At 35.1% G+C, this 16017-nt stretch overlaps 1 long non-coding RNA gene across 1 annotated transcript in view; it reads left to right on the top strand.

Annotated features, from left to right (window-relative positions):
- Nucleotides 1-1440: 1440 nt before the first annotated feature.
- The window catches only part of LOC138705661 (uncharacterized), a 211965-nt gene continuing 197388 nt past the window's right edge, over nt 1441-16017 (top strand). The window contains exon 1 of the long non-coding RNA XR_011333717.1: nt 1441-1638. This is a non-coding gene — a long non-coding RNA (uncharacterized lncRNA). The remainder of the gene's footprint in view (nt 1639-16017) is intronic.

Raw genomic sequence — 16017 nt, 5'->3', positions numbered from 1 at the left:
ACAACAATGAAAACATCGAAAGCTTCTTTATATCGTCAGTAGGTAGCAGAATTTTCTGCTTTCACTACTAATGGAACGATTAATATGTAGTCAGGATGGCACTGTTTAAATGTGTTCCAGTCACATCAATATACGTTGAGAGATCTTTTTCAGAATATAAACTGAATTTGTTCAATAAACGTGACAGAAGTTTGTGTGTTAATCTTGTAAAGTTGCTTGTTGTTTATTGTAACTATTATTATTATTATTATTATTATTATTATTATTATTATTATTATTATTATTATCAGTAGTAGTAGCGGTGGTACTGTAGTAATGTAAAAGTAATAGGAACAGCAGTAGATGTATTAGTAATAGGCCTAATATTTGCTGATCTTGTTTAATTGTGTTAGGTATCGATTTTGGGTATGTGTTATCCTTTTGTATGGCCAGCAACTATTAGTGACTGCAGAAACTTATACGGAGTTCAAGGTATGATTTTCGACTTATTGAAAACTATTTTCAGACTGCGTTTGCACTGTCAAGTTCATAACATTATAGCAGCGTGCCGTACTTATCTTGTTGTCTCTCCTTTGAAATTGAACCTAATATTGCCCATAAATTAACGCTGTACGTTTATTTTAGACACAATTTTGTAATTCAACTTAATAAATACGAAAAAATAACTATTTTGGCGGAACCGTCCATATAATTATAAAGAAATGGTTGGACCGTAGCGGCGGCGGCCATCTTTGTTTCTGTATTATGGTCTGAGTGTTGAATACGGCCTTGGGTGAAGATTACAAACTAAACGCAACCTCCTCTATTGCTTAGAACGCAATACATAAGCAGAGAAATATAAACAAAGCGAATGCATTGTGTTCAACGGAGTAGAGATGATATAACCACACTGTGCTTATTGTATGCTACTACTCATGTGCACATTTTAGGTGAATGTAATTAAGTTGAACCGCGATTAATAGTCTATTCTTTACGTTTAATATCTGAAATCTAATAAATTATGAGTGAAGAGCGTAGACCCTAGTAACGATCATCCTCCGCGTAAAAGAGGCAAGTGAACAAAGAGGCAGGACGATTTCCTACGTTAGATTCTTTTGTTGCAAATGTGTTTTCACTGTTCGCGACGACTTATATTTGTGAAGCTGAGTTTTTATTAAATAAATTAACGAAGTCTCATATTCGTAGCAGAATGTCGGATAACACTTGTCTAATTATTTTCGATTAATGACGGCTAAGAAAATTAACGCATTCATGAACTTGTTATGAAGAAAACGCGTTGTCAGCTTTCTACGAAAGCAGTTTGTTCCTCCAAAATGTAAGATGTAAATAAATCTATTTGACGCAAAGAAGTACTTACGTTTATTGTTCCAATAAGCATTTTTCCCTTCAACGGAAAACACCCATTGCATTTCTCTCATAAATTCATTCCTGAACAAAAACAGCGCTTGTTGATACAGAGCTGACTAGTCTTTCAATATCGCGCGTTCGCAGGCTTCCCCTACCCTCGCGCTGGCTGGTGAGAACCATTCGGCTACCTTCGGTCAACGCGGCTACGTCCAACAGCAACTACAACATAACATTCCGGCTCTGCCGGGAGTCTCAGTTCGGTACTCCTGTGTTAAGGGATCACAGAAATAGGTATTATGGTTTCTTATTTAATTTATATTGTTTTAAAATCAAAGCAATGAATTACTCATTTTATTTAAAATTTATTCACAAGTGCTCAAACTTCAATAAAGATTTATTTTGTAAACAGAAATGTAAGTAATGGTAGACTATTATATTATTAAAATAGTATTTTGTAAAGATCAAACACTAATTTTAATGTAGGCTACTTGTAGCACATTATAATATATAATGTTAAAGTAGGAATGCATGTAGGCCTAATAAGCATAATATTCTAAAGTATTTCTTTTAGTGTTGTGGGATTTAATCGATTAATCTGTTCTTTTAATCGATCAATTTCTGTTGTAATATTAATCGATAAAAATATTTAATCGAATAATCGAGTCGATTAAAATTAATCCGTTGTACTTGTTATTAATTATTATTTTGTTAATGCAAATTCAGACTAAAAATTCCGACAATATTTGTCTGTCAGAAATTGCTTACTTCAAAGCTCGATGTAAACTCGGTGAAATGTTTTGAATTTAAATTGAACGATCGTGGAGAAGTGCTTGACAGAAAAAAAAAGTTTTTCTTGTTTAGTGATGCAGGAAACATTGTTACCAAACGTAGAGTGAGTGACACTTAATTCGGAGCATGTGAATGCACTCAGATGTTTAAAATCATAGATGAAGCATTATTAACTAGGTGAGTCTTCATACTTTCTTTTATTTGTGTGTCTCAAAAATCCCTGGAGAACATGACACAATAAATTATAAGCCTACATAATAAATATGTTAGTAAGTAACTAAAATAGTATTGCTTTGTAATGTAACGATACAGTATAATTTATATACAGATATACAACATTTTATAGTTATGCTAATCACCGAACATAAATTAAATTTAACAATATACAGTATATTAAAACTTTTTTCAAATCGATCAAAGTTCGATTAATCGATTAAATTCAAATCGTTAATCGATTAAATATTTTGATCGATCGACAGCACTAATTTCTTTACTTGCAGACGATAGAATACACAATGCATATTTAATTCTTATTTTTATGTTATTAACACATGGATCTACTACTGAAAAAAATCGTTAATTTGGTTCTGCATCTTTAAAATATAGCCTAATACTAATATAAAAGTTAATCAGATTTCTTCCCAGGTGTAATCCTGTGAAGCTGATTTATTGGTTGAACCACATATGGTAATCACCTATTTTGTCGGTCTCACATAGTACATTTTTAATTGCAGATCTAATTTTATCCTCAGCAAAACATTTACAATGATAGGTGACAGTATATTTCTTTGCTACAGATATTTTTAATCTCTATTTTCAATAATTACAAGCATTAGCACATCTCTTAGGGAATATTAAAATTCCGCTACATTTGGGGAAGATTTTGATTATCGCCGCTAAGTCTCTCAAAGAATCAATTCCGATACGCCTAGCGGAATTCTGCTACAGTTGGGCACTGCTTCTAACCACGTACAGCGTACAGTAACAGAGCCAACACGGCGCTCTCAGCTGCCACCCACTAGCGTTTATAACACTCACTGCTTTTATTTGCTCCAGTAGTCCGGCCCTGGTAGAGTGTATCTGTAAGAGGCATCTTCAGCAAATTGTCTTTACTTTTTTTGCATCAGAATGGAAAAATTCAAATCGGAACCGAACTACGGAAGGTTGAAGCTCTGATGTTACAAGATAGTTCCATCGCGCCTGATAGCTATCAATCACATCTGACAGCTATGAGACGGCTTCCGTTCACCGCCTCCACTCGAGGCATCTCGAAATGACGTCACGGGCTCAGCCGATGCCTGAGCGGTCGTATCGGCAGGCTTGACTCCGTGCGCCGCGGGCGCGAGTCTCTCATTGGCGGAGACTGCCACGGCTAAAACCCCAGCGCGCTCGGGACTTCCAGGAATCAGCAAGGTCGCGCGCGATACAAGTGCGTGGCCTCGCTGAGCGTTGTGCAATGCAGTCCACATACGAGGGCGCGCCCCGCAACAGACTTTACGACGCGACGCTCTCAATCACATGTAAGGCAATTTTCTGCTTAAAGCTCTAAACCTGGATTTAGACGATGACACGTATCTTCAAGGCTCCTTGAATACTTGCAATTCAGTTTTAACTTCTTCGTAGCAGACTTAATCGTGAGGCCGTTTAGTATACCGCGAACAGGGAGAAAAGTGGGGATTACTGACTATGGTACTTAAATAAATTGGTTATTTAACGACGCTGTAATAACTACAATATTTTCTATCGTCGGTAGAGTTGATGATAGCGAAATGATAGAGTTCTGATACTTCAGCTGTGCGCTCTGATGACGTCAAAGCGGTGGAGGATGCGTCACCACAACTCACAACAAAAATATCACCTCAGTCGCGCACGCTTAGCGTTGGTTTCGGAAGAGTTGCATTATTTGTAAGAGGAAAGTATGCTTCGTGAATTATTATTAGAGTTTCTTGCTTCATCCTTAATTTATTTTTATACGGTATAAAATAGGTACCATACGGCAAATGTTTCTTGTTTTTGCTGTTTCAGTTAATAATGAGAATTATTTTAAATATTAAATTCAAAATAAAAAAATGATCTTCACGTTACTTAAAAATTTCCCAAGCGTAATTTCCTATTTTATTAGCACTGATTATTGCCCAATTTTTATCAAAAAGAACCTCACTGGAAAGACAGTCAGGCTCGGGGGAAAAGAAAGTTGTTACAGAAATGTTTCTATACTTGTGCCAATATTTAACAAACATATTTAAAATAACGGTTCTTTAGACTAAAATTTACTAACACTGTGTGAAGTTTATTATGTCATGAACAAATTAAAATTGAACTTTAAAAAGATTAGCTGTTTTTTATATCAGATGCACCAGTGTTAAAATAGGCTACGTAGTCCAAATGACAGCGAATAAATACCTATACAAAATATTTTCATAATGTGCACAAAACTTGTATAAGTTACATAAATAAGTTGTTTGATTTTAGCAGTGAAAATGTTCTCTCTAAAATGGAACGGATCACCCTGAGAAATTCATCTGATTTTGAAAAGTTTTGAATTCAGCTGGATCACTTTCTCATATTGATAAGATGATGACAAATTACTGTACATATTAATAAAATGGACTCAGAAATCTTTCTGATTGAAGAACTTACTGTCATGATAAAAATACACATTTTCGGGAAAAAATTATGAGCATGTCCATTGCTGAGAGATGGGTTCTTGTTACTGACTTGATTGGCAAAGGAAAATTTAAAAATATTTTGGCATTGGTAAAATTTATTGTGTTTTCATGAAATATTTTCACTGAAAGAATATTTTCTGCAATGAAGCTAAATGGAGAGATGACAGAAACAGAAGTTCTGCGAACTTGGTAAAATATGAGCTGTTGACGTTTTCAATAAATGCAACGAATTATGCAGATTATTTCGTTTATATGACGTCATTGCACTTTCGACCAATGAAGTGTAATGAAATTTTGAATTCCAACCAATCACAGTCAAACAACGCGATAATTTTTGTAGCTAGATTTATCACTATCAATTTATCGCATGGTCGTTCTTTTGTTTAGTCGGTGTCGCCAACTGTTTCCCCGTAAATTGATGAGCATGAATTCATTAAGATGCATATACACGGTTAAACTGTTCTTTCAACTTTACACATTCAAGCAATGCATGCAAGATTGATACTTACTTACTTACTAGCTTTTAAGGAACCCGGAGGTTCATTGCCGCCCTCACATAAGCCCGCCATTGGTCCCTATCCTGAGCAAAAGCAAGATTGATTGTTAATATTAATATATTTACGCAGTGAAGACAATGTTCAAAACGGTGCACCATGTAGACACAAAATCTTCATGCATCTTAACTGAACGTACGTTTTAAACTTGATCATTTCAATATTCTTCCCAGACTGGAAAATTGAAGTGTGTAGATGCAGCTTCAGTCCCGTTACACACTACAGCGAGAATGCGTTTGTCGAGCTATGGAAAATGCTTTCCTGCAGCACGGAGTAACGGTCGAAATAAGGCACAGCTGACACATGGTCCCGCGCCCACAGGTAACTAACCTAATTGTAACCTGTAAAATAATATTACGTGAATGAAATTAAACAATTAATAGAAAGTCAGATGTTCAAATTTATGTAACATCAGCACATATCAAACCCAAAGACCTTGTATCTTGTATAAAGGTCTTTGATCAAACTATCTTCCGTATGGCGTAATAAAATACGTGTTTTAATTATCTATACAGAGACGGTTTCACTGTTTAGCAACATATGTCTCGCTGTAGTGTGAATACATATGCAGTGCTATATAGCTGTTTCCACACAATATTACATAGTTCTTAGTTCTCAGCGTAGTGTGTAATGTAACGACGAAGTACTAAATAAAGTGTGAAATTCTACTTCCACATCTTCATCTTCTAATTCCATTTCCATTGTAGGCTATTTGATGACAAAAATTACACTCCTTCATTCAGATTTGATAACTGCGTTTTCAACAATTCTTCGTTTAATTAATGTATTAATTAGGTTATTTGTAATTATATTATAAAATGTTTAAATCATGTTATGATTATCAGATAATGAAAACGTATTTCTGTTGTAATAATAAGAGAAAAGTGCAGTGAGTAGATGTAATTACTCGTAACATTGTTAAACCTGTATTTCGCTTTTGCAACTGACATTACTGAAAAATATCCAATTTATTTATTGCAGTAATCGATATTCAATCTATCTCGACTTCACAATGTCTGAATAGGTTAAGTATTCGTAAATATACAATTATTAACAATTTGTGAGCGAATTTTAGGGATATATTATTTATATTTTTATTTTATTCAAGAAATTCAAGAGATGGAATGAGACGTAATCATCATTGACATAGTGTATGTAAATAAACAGGCTTATGGCTATAGAAAAGAAGAAGAATTCACGAAATAGTCCTAATAAAATGTAACTTGAGCTCTGAGATTTCGGGAAATCTCAGACCTCTCGTGACATTACTACAGATAATTTTATGATATTGTTTCCAGTGACGCTTTGTTAAAGGTGGCTAAAATAGCCATAAGCACGAACATTGATCAGATTCAATTCATTACAAGCTGTAATAGGCTATATAAGTACATATGTTTGGCTAATTGGCAAATAATATCTTGAAAGTTTAAGTAGGCCTACTGGTAATAGACGTTTCAACCTCATAAGCGACACGAATAAAGCGTCATTCATGATGGAACTAAGCCAGAAGATAGTGGTGTAGTGTAGCAGGTTCCTCTTACCCTTTTTGTTTAAGTAATAAACTTTATTATGGTTTTACTTAAAGGCAATATATTATTTCCCCATCAGACTCCACTACCTGTTATCACTATCTAGTCTCTAGTTCACAATAATCATAAGCAGGCTTAGGATCCGGGACACTTTAGCAACCAACGCACAACTTGACTATAGAGTTCCTTGAACATATAGACACACATACTGTGAATGTAAACAACGACGTCAATATCCTGCGTTATATTCTACTGTTAATAGTACAATCTAGTGACGGTGGAAAATGAAGTAGGATACATACACCTCACAAGTTTTCATGTCCTTCGGCGATGCTGAAGGCGTTAGCGTTACAGTGAACAACCATGTACATACTTGCAACTACAATAGTTCGAAAAAACTGTTCACTATGGATTGAAAATGCACTGTGATGGCCTAGAGTTCGTTTCACAGGGAGAGACGTAAGAATACTGTACCTCTGATCACAAACCGGACTGTACACTGACGCGCCACCTCACTCCATCTGTACTCCGTTGCACTGTAACTCCACTTCATTCTTAAGTTGTTTCGGATCTTAAGGCCTATATTACACTATCAAAGTTCTGTGTTACAGATTATGATAAAATTTTTGATCAAATATATATGATCAAATGTAAGATTTAGACTATATTACACTATGTTCAAACTATTATTACACTATGTTCTTACATCACAGTTCTAATAATGGATCCACAATAGTTCTATGCTTGTTGTAACTGTAAAATATGCAGTAATGGTTATTGCATTAATACTAAAGAAGAAATCAAGGAAAAAAATATTTTGTCGGCTTAGAGTGTAAACCTGCTAACCAACAAAAAGGAAGTTTTATAGGGGAAACCAAAAACTGAGTATAAATTAAGTCTGAAACTTGGACCAAATCCAAAGTACAGGTGGTGAAGTTTAAGAGTTAATTTATACTTAGTTTTTGTTTCCCCTGTAAAACTTCCTTTTTGTTAGTTAGCAGGTTTACACTCTAAGCCGACGTTTTGGGTTAGAGATTGGGGTAGGGAGAAAAGATACAGAAGGAATCCATCAAACTCTACTGAGAGAACTTCAGTGTGAAGATGTGAAATCCTATTTATGATAAGTATTTAATAATGGATGATGAAACATTTCATGTGACTCATAATGTGTTATTAAAAGTTTTGTGTTTTCACAGACCATGTGTACTCAATGTCCGCCATTTTATTTCTTCTAAATCACAGAATTTATCAAAGATATGATGATGAACATAACTTTTATCACAGAATTATGTCACAGCTAGATGTCATCAAAGGTTCTATATTACACTGTAAAAGATTTTTATCATATATATTTTATTAAACTTCTGTGGCACAGAAATTTGGTAATATAATGTAGGCCTAAGCCTGGTCATAAGTTTGTTCCTCATTTTGAATTTTAGGATCTGACAACCCTAGGTTGGAACCTCGCAATCATAATAACATCATAAATGACACTAACTGGAGTATAATATGTGAAGATTTGAAGGTGATAGCTTAATTTCTGAGTTTGCAACTTCGATACACTAAATTATGATGTTTGTTGCGTGAATGGGACAGCAGGGACAGGAAATCTCACTACAGTAGAAAACAAAAGCCGAACGTAAATCTCTTATTCCAGAGCATTAAAATGTTTCGATGAATCCTAAAAAAATATATATATTTTTTACTTCCCATGCTTACCTATGAAACTGGGACTGACCAAAAATTTTGTGAAAGCAGTTAATAAAAATTCCGCTACATTTATGTATTTGAAATCTACATTTCCCAAAGTTAACGATGTAAAACTGAAGAAAGGAATATTTATGGGGCCAAAAATAAGATCACTAATATTGGGTAACAAAAATTTGTATAAATTCTTAAATTCACTGGAAAAAGCAGCCTGGAAATCATTTAAAATTACGTTGTTTTCTTGGAAATCATAAAGCAGAAAACTATCGTGAAAATAGTGGTGATCTTGTGAATTCAAACAAAGCTATGGCACGCAACTTGTGTTTAAAAATTCACTTCTTGAACTTCCACCTAGACTTTTTTCCCGGAAAATCTTGGGGCTGGTCGACCTGGTTGGCGAGTTGGTATAGGGCTGGCCTTCTATGCCCAAGTTTGCGGGTTCGATCCCGGGCCAGATTGATGGCATTTAAGTGTGCTTAAATGCGACAGGCTCATGTCAGTAGATTTACTGGCATGTAAAAGAACTCCTGCAGGACAAAATTCCGGCACATCCGGCGACGCTGCAGTTGCGAGCGTCGTTAAATAAACCATAACTTTAATTCTTGGGGCTGTAAATAATAAACACGGCGAGCATTTTCATCAGCATATCTCTACGAAGGAAATGAGATATTACTCGACCAAGGCCAGTGGAGTACTGCAGCCCGGAACCGTGGCGCTACTGCTTCTGCGTTCGTAATACCGCATCGCGATAGTTCACATTACTCCCGCTGCTCCACTCGCCTTGGTCAAGTAATACCAAAGCAACTGGAGTCCAAATATACAGGCCGACTACTGTTGGACCATGAAGAGAGACATCCAAAAGGCAAAATATACATGCTTTTATATTAGACTATGCAATTCCAGTGCTTCAGAACTATAACCATACATTCTGTCGCAGATGGAGATAGCGATTTATTACATAAAGAAAAAAACACTGACACAAAAATAGTTCCTTATCAAGTCCAGTAGACCCCATAATTGCAACCTCTATCCCTGGTGTTACAGGCCTACTTACTCTTACTGTTATTTCATAATTGTATGCTTTTTGTTGTTTTATTCTATACATACACAAATGGGAAGAGGCACGGGACCCCTCATAAGAGGAAACTACAGCCAGATTGAAAGAGTTACGAACAGTCTTCAACATCCTTAAGCAAATTTACTTAAATGTATTGAGGATATGACACAAAAGTTTGGTAATAATTTTGAAAACCAGATTTCTAAGCCTGGTGTAGTACAGAGATATACTAGCCTCATTCAGGAAGAAGTTTGTTTTAATTTTATTTTCTTGCATCCACTTGTAATTCTGACTGTAAAAGATATTTGGTTTCTTTGTTCACAAGAATGCTGAATCATGCAAGATTACGGAGGATGAATGAAAAAATTTCAAGTGATAACAAAAATGAAGAAAAAAAAATGAAAAAATACTGCATCAATAAAAATAATGTTGGAGATGCTCAGAAAATTAAAAGTTCCAGAAAAGATCTTCAGACAATTGCATCAACCATTTTAAAATCTTCATTGAACATCATCAATCACCATCTCTATTCATCTTTATAATATTCAATGTACTTGTACAAGGGCACAGTAAGTCTGCATCTGTTATTCATAGATTTCAAAAAGACATATGACTCGGTTAAGAGAGAAGTTTTATATGATATACTTATAGAATTTGGTATTCCCAAGAAACTAGTTCGGTTAATTAAAATGTGTCTCAGTGAAACGTACAGCAGAGTCCGTATAGGTCAGGTTCTGTCAGATGCTTTTATAATTCACTGCGGGCTAAAGCAAGGAGATGCACTATCACCTTTACTTTTTAACTTCGCTTTAGAATATGCCATTAGAAAGTCAAGGATAACAGTGAGGATTTGGAATTGAACGGGTTACATCAGCCTGCTTGTCTATGCAGATGACGTGAATATGTTAGGAGAAAATACACAAACGATTAGGGAAAACACGGAAATTTTACGTGAAGCAAGTAAAGAGATAGGCTTGGAAGTAAATCCGGAAAAGACAAAGTATATGATTATGTCTCGTGACCAGAATATTGTACCAGATGGAAATATACATATTGGAAATTTATCCTTTAAACACGTGGAAAAGTTAAAATATCTTGAAGCAACAATAACCAATATAAATGACACTCGGGTGAAAATTAAACGCAGAATAAATATGGGAAATGCTTGCTATTATTCGGTTGAGAAGCTTTTGTCATCCAGTCTGCTTCCGAAAAAGATGAAAGTTAGAATTTATAAAACAGTTATATTACCGGTTGTTCTGTATGTTTGTGCAACTTGGACTCTTACTTTGAGAGAGGAACAGAGGTTACGGGTGTTTGAGGATAAGGTGCTTAGGAAAATATTTGGGGCTAAGAGGGATGAAGTTATAGGAGAATAGAGAAAGTTACACAAACCAGAACTGCACGCATTGTATTTTTCATCTGACATAATTATGAATATTAAATCCAGACGTTTGAGATGGGCAGGGCATGTAGCACGTATGGGCGAATCCAGAAATGCACATAGAATGTTAGCTGAGAGTCCGGAGGGAAAAAGATCCTTGGGGAGCCGGAGACGTAGATGGGAGGATAATATTGAAATTAATTTGAGAGAGGTGGAGTATGATTGTAGAGACTGGATTAATTTTACTCAGGATAGGACCGATGGCGGGCTTATGTGAGGGCGGCAATGAACTTCCGGGTTCTTTAAAAGCCATTTGTAAATAAGTAAGTATGCGCCAAACCACTCTACAGATTCCTGGGAATGTAAGTAGGCTACCGTAATCAGGATTTAATATTACAGTAGATTGCATTACGTACTCTGTAGTCCTGTCAGAATTTGTATGTGTGTTTTTTTAATATTTGTTATATGTCTATTTCAGAGAGTAGGCCTAACCATTTCTCATTATAGTCAGTATCTTCATAAATAAATATATTTTGAGAAAATTTGGATATAATTTATCATATTTGAATGCATATTATGTATTCAGTTTTGTTTGAGGAGACATTGCAAGAGAAAATATCTCAATAATCACAGCCATTGTTAAATAATGTTTAATTTATACAAAAAATGTGAGAGTTAACATAACAAACAATGATTGTTAAGGAAAAGAGCATAACTTCTGTCATTATCGTCTCTTAGGGAATGCTTCTAACAATGTGGGCCAAAATTAACCCATAGATACCTTAAACGTATATTTTAGAAGCAATACCAGTGTTGAGGGTTAACGATTCTCTCATCAGCTAATATCCTTTCCACAATTTCATTTGTCACTACATCATAACATTTTTTCTTGAGCAGCAACGCTCGATAGCTGCACCGAAAATAATTACAGAAAGAATCATCTGGATTTCGCTACCAACTTTACTTTTAATTAGGCTAAGCAAAGGTCATTCTCTAAGCAATGTTAATTTTCTTAAGTGGGTTATTTTACGACGCTTTATCAACTGCTATGGTTATATAGCGTTTGAATGGTATGAAGGTGATAATGCTGGCGAAATGAGTCCAGGGTCCAGCGCGGAAAGCTACACAACATTTACTCTTATTGGGTTGAGGGAAAACCCCGGAAAAAAAACTCAACCAGGTAACTTGTTCCAACCACGATTTGAACTCGGACTCACTCGTTTCATGGTCAGCAGAACAATATTTAATAATATTCCAAATTAAAAGAGAATACATACTGTATTTATGTATACTCCATTAAAGTTATAAATTCAACCAGATGTGGATGGCACATGCACCGTTTGTCGCTATTTACAAATTCAACAGTACTAAAAGAATTCAACATTTCATTCCAGGTGTATAAATGCATAGACTTTTCTTCCACAACCACACATACAGGCTTCCTATTCTTGAAAACTATACTTTCATTTAGTGAATTAAATGTCTTGTCCACGTTTCCTTCAAATTCTGCTGCATGTGCTGCCAGTGTTGCCAAGCAATAAATGTTTGCAGCAACTAAAAGGCTTCATGTCCATGCTGCAGTTCTTATCTCATCAGTCTGAATCCACTAGACTAACATACACAGTTTATCACTAATTCTTGTTAACCGAAACAGGTTATCTTTGTCAAATTTATACAGGCCTACAGTAGACCTTATAATATAAGGCTTATATATGTTTTCAATTTGCAATTTTAAGAGTAGGCCTATTCAAATTTTACATTATACTTCAACATATTTCGTGTAAATTTTAAGAGATTGGTTGATCAAAAACTTCAACAATTATCGGATCATTTACTGAATGAAATTATTCATCTGGCTGTACTAAAGGCTTTTTGATTATTAAGTCCTTGGTCACAAATTGTTGCTTCTGTCTTAAGGCCAACGTCCTGTAATCTCTGAATTGCTTTGAAAATAAGGTCTACTAGACATGTACCAAAGAGTACCGGAATTTGCTAAAAAGTGATTCATTACCTGCTTATAATAAAATTAAGAAAAAGACCAAATACCATTGACACAAGCATCTGATTTGCAGATTTACCGGATGATGAGTGTCTTTCGAATCTTTCAAGCTCATCAACAATATCATCATTATTGTTACAAGCTAAAGTGATTTTAGTTGTATTTCATCGCATACGAGACAGCACAGCTCATATATATCACTCATTTTATCCACAAGCATATTTTAGCTCATTCACTATTTCCTCACAAAACCCAACATGATTTGCATATTTAGCAAACTTACGTAGAAGAGTGCCTTTACAAGGAAAATTCAGTAACTTTCTAAAAAAAATTGTGTTTCACTTGCATTTTATAAGTTATACATTATACTATTTACATTTAATTTCTGACAACCAGCGACATTCCTGTCCACATCGTGAACCAAAGCCGGTACAATTTCTCAATCAATTCATAAGCTTGGGTGAAGCTTGTCGGTGCCGGAGAGAATTTTTCTCTGTTCTACATATTCTTCACCATTTGGGGAAGCAGAATTCCTGCACGGAAATATCATATGTACTTCGGTATATCATAGTAATAATTTTAGTTGTTATTTATGCTATTTTGTACTATTCGTGTATTTTTGGTATATTACGTTTCTTATTCCGATTCCCTGAGTAACTGAAACAAATATAAATTCGTTTTAAATAACGTTAAATTATAACCGTTCGACAGTAACGCATAATTTTTTTATCATCCTGAGTATATGCAGCATGGTGCATGTGAATATACTGTGTCCACACTAAGTATACAGAAATAATAGCTTATAATTTCACAACCCTATGTTATAATTCCTTAAGATAAAGCTCAATCAATAGCAAAACTCTCCAAGATTTCGTATCATATCTTTTCCATGGCCATTGTTGTGTGCAATGTTTTGCAAGGTACGTTAGAATTTAACACAAGAAAGTCTTAGCATACATATTCCGAAAGTGATACAGTGTTAAAAGTCGTGTAATCAAGATGTATATATGCAATGTTTTGTTTCAAGCATACTGTTGCATGACCATTGTTGTATGAAATGTTTCGTTTCAAGCTTATTGTTGCAGGAATGAAAATTTTCATTTATCAGTCTAGTTCCTTGTCAATAGAGATGCGTGCTCTGGTTTGCAGAATTGATTTCAATTACGCGTGTTAAGCGGCGCATACGGGGGGAATGGAATGTGGATCCTTCTACACGCAAATTCATTTACGAGTGCGAAAGAACTCTACGAGATAATGGAAACTTGATTTCAAAGACAGAGAAACATTCTAAAAATTATGTGGCCGAAATGACTCTGGATTAGGTGCGTGAATCATTTGCTAGTAGCCCACATAAATCAATTAGGCAGGATAGTAAGGAACTGCAAATTCCTCGTTCAACAGTTCACAAGATTCTACGCAAACGTTCCCATATGCGTGCTTACAAACTTCAGGTCCTTCATTAATTCAAACGAAATGATTGTCAAAAGATAGATCATTTCTGTGAGATGATTCGGCGTATCGATGAAAGTCCCAGGTATGTCGATTTGTTGCTGTTCAGTGATGAAGCAACTTTTCACGTTTGAGGGAAGGTTAATCGTCATAATTGCCGCATATGGGGTTCTCAGAATCCATACAGAGTGATTAAACATGAAAGAGACTCGTCAAAAGTCAATATCTGATTGGGAATGCACAAAAATGGAGTACTTGGCCCATTCTTCTTTACGGAGCCTACAGTGACGGCTGTCACGTACCTTAATATGCTGGAGAACTTTGCTATTCAGCAATTTCCGCCAGGTTTAACATTTCAACAGGATGGTGCTCCACCACACTTCCATCGAAAAGTTAAAACGTTTTTAGATGTAACTTTCTCACGAAATTGGATTGGTAGGGGTGGTCCAACTTCCTAGCCGCCTAGATCCCCGGATTTAACTCCTTTGGATATTTTTGCGTGGGGATTTATTAAAAATTTTGTGTACGGCAGAAAGGTTCGTAATTTGATTGATTTGAGACAGCGTATCATTCAAGCAGTTGAGCTTATAACACCTGATATGTTGAACACCTGGCGAGAGGTTGAGTATCGTTTTGGTACCTGTCGAGCTATAAATGGTGCTCATGTTGTAGTGTACTAATGGAAATTAAAACTTTTTCAGTTACTCTATAGGCCTACAACGCAGAAAAAATTATTTAATAAACCTTATCCAAGTTACGATATAAGCTGTTATTTCTGTATACTTTTAGTGTGAACACAGTGTATAATATGAACAACAGTTACCTGTTCTATCATTATTTATGCCTTGTGTTGAGAGTTCTTGACAAGTTCCAGTATCTTCAACAGACATTTTCAAAAATGTCCTTTCTACTGTTATGAAATTAATGTCCTATTTAATTTCACTAATTTAACCCCAATACTACCTGTAATAATTAAAATAATGAATTATAAAAAAGACTAAGAACTCAGCTGTTTTAATATCCTACGCAATACTGCTAACTTTATATTACAGTCAGGGAGAAAATAGTAACAGTTAATGCATAGAGATTATATTTTAGAAGATGGAAGATGTCTAGTACTCACGACTGCTCCAAAGAGAAGAAGTCATAATAATATGTAGTGACCAAGTCATAGGATAAAATGACATACTAGTATTTTCAGTTTGGCACTACTAGTATAACTTGACTTGTACTTTTTTCCCTAGGTAGATCTGAATTGTATTATTGTACTATTAGAATCAAATGGAATGCTGTGCACATAGTTCATTATAGTACTTAGACCAAATGGTAGAACTTCCTCCCAGCACTGAAGCAGTAGACTTATCTCATTTTGGCCATTTTCTGACTTATAACCTTTTTCCCTAGCAGCCAAGTGAATGAATGAATGAATGAATGAATGAATGAATGAATGAATGAATGAATGAATATGGTCTCCATCATCAGGGAAGATGAGGAAAAGGAAACATACTGTTGGGTTCTCTATAAAGAGAGTCT

Source organism: Periplaneta americana, chromosome 9, assembly GCF_040183065.1.
Source record: "Periplaneta americana isolate PAMFEO1 chromosome 9, P.americana_PAMFEO1_priV1, whole genome shotgun sequence".
Lineage (NCBI taxonomy): Eukaryota > Metazoa > Arthropoda > Insecta > Blattodea > Blattidae > Periplaneta > Periplaneta americana.
Note: the sequence above shows the minus strand (reverse complement) of the source record. Positions and strands in the feature narration are given on the sequence as shown.